Source organism: Cupressus sempervirens, chromosome 11 (assembly GCF_028749045.1).
Source record: "Cupressus sempervirens isolate cs-2001-9-10 chromosome 11, ASM2874904v1, whole genome shotgun sequence".
Classification (NCBI taxonomy): domain Eukaryota; kingdom Viridiplantae; phylum Streptophyta; class Pinopsida; order Cupressales; family Cupressaceae; genus Cupressus; species Cupressus sempervirens.
In genome coordinates, this window is record NC_143128.1 from 432,537,446 (window position 1) to 432,548,144 (window position 10,699).

The window sequence follows — 10,699 nt, forward strand, 5'->3', positions numbered from 1 at the left end:
TATTGCAACATTAATATTCACTACTTGTATTATTAATATCAATGTTCCTTAAAACTATAGTCTATAGATTGAATCATTCAGTATTGGTCTTATTAGAAATGCCTTTATGTCAAGTTTATTATGTCATACTTCACATTATGATTCCACTTGAATTTATTTATAAGATTAGTCATGTAAAGACTGCCCTTGTAAAACCAATGTCACATCAACAATCTCCATAAAATGTGAAAAAATCATCAAGAGTCAAAGTCTTTCAAAAATTGACCAATCAACGTTAGTTGATTAACTATCATTATTTTTAACCAAATGATACATATACATATATGCTCAAATCTAAAGAAACCATAATTTTATTACTTAATACACGACTCTTGATATTTATAATTTAATACTTCTCTTCTTGAGCTAGTTTTACATTGAATCGGTTACAACTAGGTATAGTGTACCTCTTTTAGACCATTCTAAGTAGTGCAGTGTCTATGTATATAATATTCTTCTAATATTGATCTATTCATATTGACTAGGGGTTAAAAATATACTTATGATTGGTGTTGTGGAAGTGTGTTGAGAGGGTATGATGTTGTGATAGAGGTGCAGGTATGCCTTGAACTCAAACCTTCAAGGAACTACAAATGATCTAATACCTGAATGTATTTCATTTAATATAAGTGTCAATTTCAATAAAGCATATTGGGAATTTTAGTACATAGGCAAGACCATTTCAAATATGGATAGGAATTTGTTTTATACAATCAACATTTACCTATATTACTACCATGAATATGAATGGATTTAGATTGTAATTGATAGAAATTAATTGTCAGTCAGCTCATGCTGATTGGGCAAAGAATTTTAAAAAAATATTTTACTACATACCTTAGAGCATAAGGAATCTTGTTCAATTCGAAACATGTGTGGAATGCAATTATGGATCATGGTGAGCTATGTATTGAGTGAGAATCTTTGCAATATATTTTTTTGGTTTACTTCTCTATATCAGAAGCATTGTGAACATATGACTCATTATGGCACATTTTGGATACTTTCTTGTATAGAAATTGTACTTTTTTGAGATTCAATTTATGTATGGAATACCCTATTTCTGCTTAAATCAATATTAAATATGGTCTTACCCTTGGAATGAACACCTAGATTAATAATATAGACTATAATGAATACATTTATTAAAATATTTGAGTTATACCTTTTCAATGAAAAAATATATGCCAATGATAGATCTAAGTTTAATTTTTCATTTATTACATGGTTTATCTTTGGGTGAAGAGTGTGAGTCTATGTGCTTATCTTGATAGGACACTCACAATTTGAATGGGAGAAGAAAAAGTGAAGGGAGTCATGTGTTTTCTTCCTTGAATTTGGGGTCCTCATGAGGGTAGTATAGAATTTGGAAATTTTTTCAATAGAAGATAAAACTAGTCGATACTTTATTGATTGGAGGTCATTGATCAATTCTAGTTGGACTAGAGCCCAGTCATAGTGTAGTGATGCTTCCGGTCTAGCATAATATGAAATGGGGATGATATATAGAGGGGAGCATGACTCTAGATTATGTCATCTAGAATAATAGGCTCCACTTAGACCTTGATGGATCATTCATGTGATCGATCATGTTACATAGATAATAGATGATAGATCGTGCCATATCCATCCATGATCATGTTATGTGACATTCATGCAAGTCAGGTTGAGAAGAATGATCCTCTAAACTAGTAATAATACAACTAACAACTATGAAATTACATTATACTAATGCAAGTCATCATTATAAATATAAGTGAGTAACACATACAAAATCAGTTCCAAATAAAATACATGAGTTGTTAAGATTCCAAATAATCTATATATACATTTTTTAGTCCATCATGTGTTAGTAAATTCAATCTATGAGGATGAGAAAAAATGATATGAAACCAATTTAGTTAGATGAAATATTTATAAAATAGTAATAACTTGATATGTACTAATAAAATCAGCTATATTGAGTCCATTGGAGAATCATTTGGTGGGTCTCTTTGGAGAATTGTTCAGTGATACATACTGTGTCATTTGTTATTGAGTTTCTATTTACTACACTCTTGCACTATGGTTCAAAATATTAACAAAACTAACTCTAGCTAGCATTTTTTTGTTGATTGACTAAAAAAATGAAAACATCAAAAAGGAATTTTATATGGGAAACCACAAATTTATAAAGCATATAGTTTCCATTTAATATAGTGGAAACCAAATTTTAATACAAAAACTTATGAACTAGTAAAATTCCCAAAATGGGTAAAGATGGGATAGTTTTTGACATAATGCCTTCACTTTGAAACTGTAGACATCATGGGTAACTCTCAAGGGTCTTTTCTAATTTTAAAGCCAAATATGTAACAAACATGCCTAGAGAGGTAGAGATATTAATTAAAATTGATCCAAAGGTAAAATTCCTTTAATCATTAAAAAATTATAATAGAAGAAGAAAGTTGGTATGTAAAACTAGAATTTTAGCAAGGTAGAATTTTTGATCAAAATAAGGGATCTAGAAAGGAAGATTAAACAAATAGCATTGTAAAAAATATAAGATTCCTTCTAGATATTACCATAATATTCAATAGGGAGACTTGAGGGTTTGTGGTAGAAGTCCTGGAAGATTTTCAAAATGACAAGAATTGATGATCAATCATGAAGTCAAAAATTAACAAGGTCTGAAGAAGAATTAGGAAGAATAATGGTTAATAAGAAGACTCTTTACCTATTTTTCCTTCGTAGAATCACATGTTTGGAGTTGTGAATGAGTGCTATGTTAATTCCAAGAGGTATATGAATAAACAACACTAAATGTTGTTGCTAGTAAAAACTATTTGTGTGCATGAGCATGTCAAGGAGTTTGAGTACACAAAGGGCCCACGACTTATATTTTTTGGGGGAAGCTTTAGTAATAGCCATGCCTTTGAGACCAAATGTCTCAAATTTTTATTATGTGACTAACATATATTAAGTTTTCATAGCAAAATGCCAATGATCATCGGCCCATTTCAAGCTACATTTTAAATATAATGCATCCGATGTAAAAATCAGTATGAATTATTTTCTCGATTTCATTTCGAGTGAATGATTAGCATGAAAATAGAAAATAGATTGAATGTTGTGAAACATTATTGTAATTGTTTGAGCTATCATAATAAAGTGGAGAAATTCTTACATTACTAAATAACTTAGCTTCATTGAAGTACATATTTCATGACTTCATATATACGAGCTTTTTTCAGCTCTACAGAGATGGACTTGTCTCTCGTTGAGTCTAGTGAGTAGAAACTAAAACCTTATTGCAATATATAGAAATTGTATCCTCCATAGATGAGAGACAAACATGCATGACATGACTTATTTTATCAAAGGTAGTATCCTCTATTTTTACCACTAGAAGATTTCTATACACATTAGTTTTTAATTTCAGGTTGATTATAACTATTCTCAACTTGAATACAAAGAACATTCAAAGGAATAACTGGTGGCATAAAAAAGGAACTTATTATGTATTTCAAGAAAAAAGTGTTGTCAGTAATTATTTGTTGGTGGAGATGAAAAAATAAAACTTTTTAACTATACTTGAGAAAAAATAAACTTTAATCAAAAGTGTCGAAGCAATGCAAGGAATGAAGAGCATACAAAAACAAGTGGCTAATGGAAGAACTGAATGATCAACAATATGATTAGCATCAATCATCAACGAGCCCATGTTGATTTTCCAAAATTTATGAATGCCTAGATTTGGAGCATATCAAAATACTAATATAAATTATATGTGGATAAACAATGGGGAGAAATTATAGATCAAATCAACACTAGAGGTCCTATATGGAAAAAATCAAATAGAAGAATGGGATCAATCAACCTAATTTGAAGAGAGCTTGATATTAATTGTCATAGAATTTCAAATCGAGAAGAAAAATAATAATTAGGATTGTGGAAATTTGTTAGTGTATATGAATAGTAGTGTTCAACTATATTAGAAAAGAAATGTAATATAGAGAAACTATAGATCGAATTGGTATTGGAGGTACTAAATGAAAATATTCAAATTTATGAATAGGATCCTCAACCTATCATGTGGAAGATAACTTAGATCTCAATTCTCATGGAATTTTAAAATAGGGAAGTAGTACTCTATAGAAGATTTTGAAGATTTTTTATTACAAGATGAAGATTTCTACAACATAAATGATAATCTCCTCAGTCAAGTGAGTTAAAATCTTGCACACTATTTTCACCTTGACAAAGCATTTACATTTACAAATAAATCCAAACCTATTTTAAAAAAATTCAGATATTATCAACCTATTTCAACATTAACAAAGAATTTACAAACACAAATAACTCCAAATTTGTAACTTAACAACATATAAAAGCTTTAAAAAAAAATCTATTTACTCAATCTAATTAAGCCCACAAATCTACTGGCCACCAAATCCAAATGTTTTTCCTCCTCTTCAAATCCAACAACCTGAGAGTTTTTTGGGTCCCCTTTTTACTTTACAATAAGGAAAGGAGTTCTATTGCAAATGACTTATTCAACATATCATTTGGCCGTAGGGAGATTCATTAGCAAAGTTAATTTTTTGTTCCCTTTATAGATTTGACTATTCATAATGGAACAAATTAGGTCACTAATGGCTATGAGATCTTGAACCCTTTCTTATTGTGAACCACCCAAATGTACAAATTTTAGGAAAATATTATGAATTTATGAGGGAATGTATCTCTCTAACATTGAGAAATAATAATGTGAGAAGAACTCAAAATTTGATTATGTGGCCCTACGGCCTTCCCTCATGAAAAATAATGGGATACCTGTGAATGGGGTAGGTGATTTTGAAACTTCACCCTAGCTTAATAATATATCTAGAATATAAGAATGGATGCTTTAGTTAAGTAAATAGTTCAAATAATAAAAAAATATTTTGTAGAAAAAAATGTGTGAAATTCAAGGCATGACAATATCTTGCAACTACTAAAACCAAAAGAACTCAACACAAATCCATATTATTTTCTCTACAAAAGATTTACAAACTACCAAAAAATTAGAAATCTTGCTATAGGAAGCCACATCTAGAATGGATCCAAAAATGGTGTCCAAAACAAAACGAGTGGAACCCTAGAAAAGGAGAGAAGAAAAGAAGATGTAGAGGAGAGAAGAATCCAATATTTTTTCATGTGATGCCACTCATCGATCATGGAAGGTGTAGATGAACTATTAGATGTTGCAAAAGAAAATGGAGCAAATGTTGGAAAGGGTTTAGAGAGGAGCTATAGATGAACCCCATACAAACAATGTTTCTGGTGATTTTTTTCAAGAACTAGATGAACAACAACCATATAATGTAGAAAATAGGCTAGATGAAATACAGACAAAGAAATTTGTCGATGATTCAATTCAAGAGTCAAATGAGCTCATAAATCTCATCGCACATTCCAAAGTAATAAATACTGAAATAAGCAAGTTCAAATGTAAAGAAAATATACCATCAATTATGCCCTAAGCAAACAATAATGTAGGGAAGAATTGAGAAGCATAATTTGTGACACTAATATTTTCTAGATCCTCACAAATACAACCCTGTGGCTCAAGTTCTAGCACAAATGCAACCTCCAAGCTCAAGTTTGGCAGTTTGCCCCTAGCACCTCTTCACGTGCATAAAATGACAAATGTTTTTCATTTTTTTTTTATAATCATGCATTCATCATGATTATGATGAAAGAGTCGGTATTACAATGATGTCGAGCACACTTGCAAAAAATATATAAAAATTACACACAAACTACACTACCATCGCAATTTGACCCCAAATGTTGTAGTGATATTTGTTCAATTTAATTTCTATTTTCTTTTTTACAACCAAACTATTTTGAATGTTGGAAGTAATATTAGTACTTCACCTTTTTAATTACAAAATATCTAACTTAGCCGATAGTAGTGAAAAACTTGCTAAACATTCTATATTTTATAAATTTTTATTATAAGATTAAAAAATTAGAAGAAAGAAAATTTATATTTTTTTCTTAGAATGGAAGTATCTAGTGAACTACAATACAAATTAAGATTATGTGATTTTTTTATAATAATAAAATTACTATTTGTAAATGTTTAATTTTAATCAACAAAATCAGTATTTTAATTTTTTTAATACCAGATTTCTTATGTTCTATTAGTAATGATCTTAAATGAGTTCTTTAAAAGTGAACCAATATGATTAAAAGAGAAAGGATATACCTCTATATAATTGTACGAATAATCAATTATAGAGAGAATTCAATGCTAAGGTTGACCATGTGAAAGATGGTGAAATTATTCTCTAAATAAACATTTAATATAGGTAAAATGCTAGAACTACAATAAAGATAATCTATTAGTTCAAATATGTGTAATAATCAATTGGACATAAATTTGAACTTGGCTTTTCTTTACTTTTGCAATTTCACATTTCAGTTTTCAAAATTGATATCTCTACATTTTCTTTAATAGATTTGACAAAATATAAATATGTTAATTATATAATTTGATCAAATTCAATTTTCAAAACAAAGTTATTCTCTTATTCATGGAATTTTAATTTAGATTTTTTCCAAATTTATATTTATATCAAAGAAAACAATATCCATATATTCCAATTATTAAAATAAAAACAAAGACAAAACTACATTACAGAAGCATGTAAAAATAGAAAGAACTTTGGCTATCTACAACCATGCATGTATAAAAAAAAATTGATAACTAAGGAGAAACATGGTGGCATTTTTGGTTTTATTTGAGGAGAATTGTTTAATGACAAAGGCAATAAATTGATAATTTGTCATTTAGAAAACTATTTATCTATTCAATAAAATAACTTAATCAGTTTGAACTTTTACGGTACAGTGCTCACAAAGAATCATGCACATAGAGGAATCAAACAAGACTAATTATTGTGTAATTCAAAACAATAATTTATTATTAATATGCATGATGTAAGACTGAAAAATATAGTTGAGCAAAGAATTTGAGTGTATAATACTAACATATAAATAATGATTTTATGATAATGTTGATTATATTTCATATATAGGAAAGAAATCTTTCATGTATCAATGAAACTCCTTGTTCATAGCTTAGGAGTAGTTGAAGCTAATAAACTTGGGAATAACAAGACATTGCATCATAGATTGATGAATTGTCACATGATTAATATTAAATAAAAATCAAGGAGCAAAGCTCCCACAATAAGCCTTTAAGCTTAATTAATTCTTTTAAACTTACAAAATATTTTACAAAATGAATCATCACCTTTTAAAAATAATTGAGATTTATAAATTGTTGTGTGATTTGGATTTGGCCAACTAAAAAATAAAACTAATTTTTGGTAAGAAAGTAAGATTATCTTATCTTCAAGACTTCTTTAAATTTATCATTCAATCTTTAAAAAACTTTTTTAGATTTATCATTCAACATTTAGCCAACATCTTTAAATTATCATTAAATCTATAAGCATTATCAAAAAAGATATTAATTTTGCACTCAACCAACATCAAATCTACCTATCACAAAAAATGCATTAAAAAAACAACAATAATCAGTTTAAACCATAATGTAAAGGAAGCATTAATCTTTTTTTTCATTTTTTTGATTAATTTTCCACATAACTCTAATATAACATTTTTTTGCACATAAATCAAGATCTAAAAAAATTTATTTAAATTACATTGTAATTATAATAATTTAACAAATACAAAATAAATAGATTTAGGGACAATCTTTAAATCATACATAGACTCAAAATTAATAAAATAAAATATCAAAATAATTATTTTTAATCAACTCGTGTAGCATTTTTAATAATAGCAATAAAATAACATACAAGAAAAGCAACTACAAATAAAATATTAATATAAGCTTAAATGAACAAGATATGAAAATCAATATCTAAACAACTCTATTTTTCTTTCCTCTTTTTACTTTATAATCTAGTTTTATTTTCTATTACTTTTACTTTCAAACTCTAGTTTTACTTTCCACTTTCTAAATCTAATTTTGTAAATAAATATGTTTTAAAAACTAAACAAAATAAAAATGTAATACTTAATTGTAAATGATTTTAAATACAATTTATAATTTATTTAATAAAATTTAATTTGTATTAAAATTAGAAACTTTACTAAAAACATATTTTATCTTAAATTATTACAAACTTACTAAACTTTATAACTTTTAAACTTAAAATCCAACTTCTTTAAAAAGGTGAAACATTAAAAAAAAGGAAACATCAAATATAATTAAATAAATTTAAAGAAGTCTTGAAACGTTGATGTAATTTTATATAGGTATAAAAAAAGAATATTTAAATTTAAAATGAATTCTTTTTTTATCAGTAAAAGGCAAATGCTCATGTATTATAATATCATAAAAAATTTACAAAAAGTTTTGCCCCTTTGCTAGAGGCACGGGGGAAAAAGAACGCGCTAAGAAAACCTCAAATTAGAATTATTTGTTAGTTGTATAGGAGATAAAAATAAAAATAAATAATTATAAATAATCTAAAAGTACCAAAAAGAAACTCTAAAATAATATGAATCTCTAAAATAGTTTGAAATCATATGTAAAAACTAAAATTTGTGTGAGTAATTGAAAGATAAAAATAAAGAAATAAATGAATGTTTTGATTCCTCGTTTACTTATAGACCACCATATGGGATTGGGTAAAAGAATACAGGATGTCCATAATTCACAACTTACTTGTAACAAAATCTTCACCAAGGCCTTGTTTCCTTTTTAGCTTTTCCATTTATCAAATCTATCCACAATTCTCAAATCCTATATAAGGATCAAAGATGTGTAACCCAACAATGCTCAAATCCTATACTTTTAGACATTGTAGAAAGAGAAAAGGATTTCTCTGCTCATTGTGTGACCCAACTATCTGCCATGTTTTGGGTAACTTCCCTAATTTTCCTGTTGTATTTTGAAACTATGAAATGTGTACCCTATTAGGTTTTTCTTGGCAAGACTCACCATCAAGTTTGTCTCAAGACCAAGGAGGCCAAATAGGGGCCAATAGACTAGATTTTTGGTAGCACACTCCAACACCAATAGCATAATGGAAGTACCTAGGTTCGAGTCCCAGTTGATTCATATGAGCGGTAGCTTAGCACCCATATGGTTACAACTCTAAAGAAGCCAAAACATAATGAGTTAAACAACCCTCAAAGGTTAACAATGAATAATTTTGAGAAGATAAAAAAAAACACAACAACACAAATACTTTGCTATTGCAAGTGATTTAAGGAATTAAGAAATGTGCTTGGGTACCCCAAAATATCTAACACAAAATTGGCAAGTCTCTGAAACAGGATAGAAAAAGTATTGGCAAACACAATTGAGTTGAACTTTATTTATCAAGAGGCTAAAATTGGCAGGTTCAATGTGCAAGCCTAATCTAGGTGAATCTAGAAAAGTCAAAAAAATTATAGTCTCAAAATCTCTCATATTCAATAAGACTACAAAGAGCTCAAAATGAAAAAGGAGCTTGTATGCAACAAAGATTTACCAAATGTGATTTGCTTTATGCAATCTCTTTATTCATTCAACCTTCGGCTTTGATATATTAAAGTGCATATGAGATAGAAGAAGAAAATAATGAAAAACAAAGGGAGAAATAGCTGAAAAAAATTCCTATATAGCTCTATTGCTTGATAATCTAGCGCCCGGAAAATTCAAAAAATTCTAGACAGTTTTCCAAAATGATAACATAATGGATTTGATATCCATATAGTTGTATTTATATTTTCTATTATAAAATTTTATTTTTTATTTATAATGATATTTGATTTGAAAGTTTCATTTTTTTCTAATTTTCAACAAGATGAAAACCAAAAAATTAAAAAATTAAAAAAATCTAACTTACTATTTCAAAAATGATTTTTGCTAATTTTCATTCACAAAAAGAGTAAAGACAAACTTAATTATTTTTTACTTCTGAAAAAGAAACTATTAGAAAAAGGTCTTCCAACTTTTTCATCAAAAAAATAATTTTCGACCCACATAAAGCCTATTGGCTTAATAATTAATGAATTGTGCTCATTTATAGAATTTAAGAATAGAATTATGGACTAATATCTATGCTCTAAATATAATGGCCGTCTACCCAACCTTACAAAGATCGTTTTAAGCATTATCATTTTACCATTCATGTCTTCTACACTTTAAGTGAAGGCACCCCTCCCTCTTGAATGTAACTTTTTCAGTAGAATTAGTCTAAAATGGAGCTCAAAAAAATCTAAAGTTGTATAGGTAATCTACTCAATATGTTAAGATCAAAGTTATGAGTAACCAGTGAATGTTTTGATTCCTCATCTACTTAGAGGCCACCATATGAGAATGAGTAAAAGACTACAGGATGTCCATAATTCACAACTTACTTGTAACAAAATCTTCACCAAGGCCTTTAGCTTTTCCATTTATCAAATATGTCCACAATGCTCAAATCCTATGTAGGGATCAAAGATGTGTAAGAACACTTTTAAACATCATAGAAAGAGAAAAGGATTTATTTATTCATTGTGTGACCCAGTTGTCTGTCATGTTTTGGGTAACTTCCCTAATTTTCCTATTGTATTTTGAAACTATGAAATGTGTACCCTATTAGGTTTTCCTTGGCAAGACCCA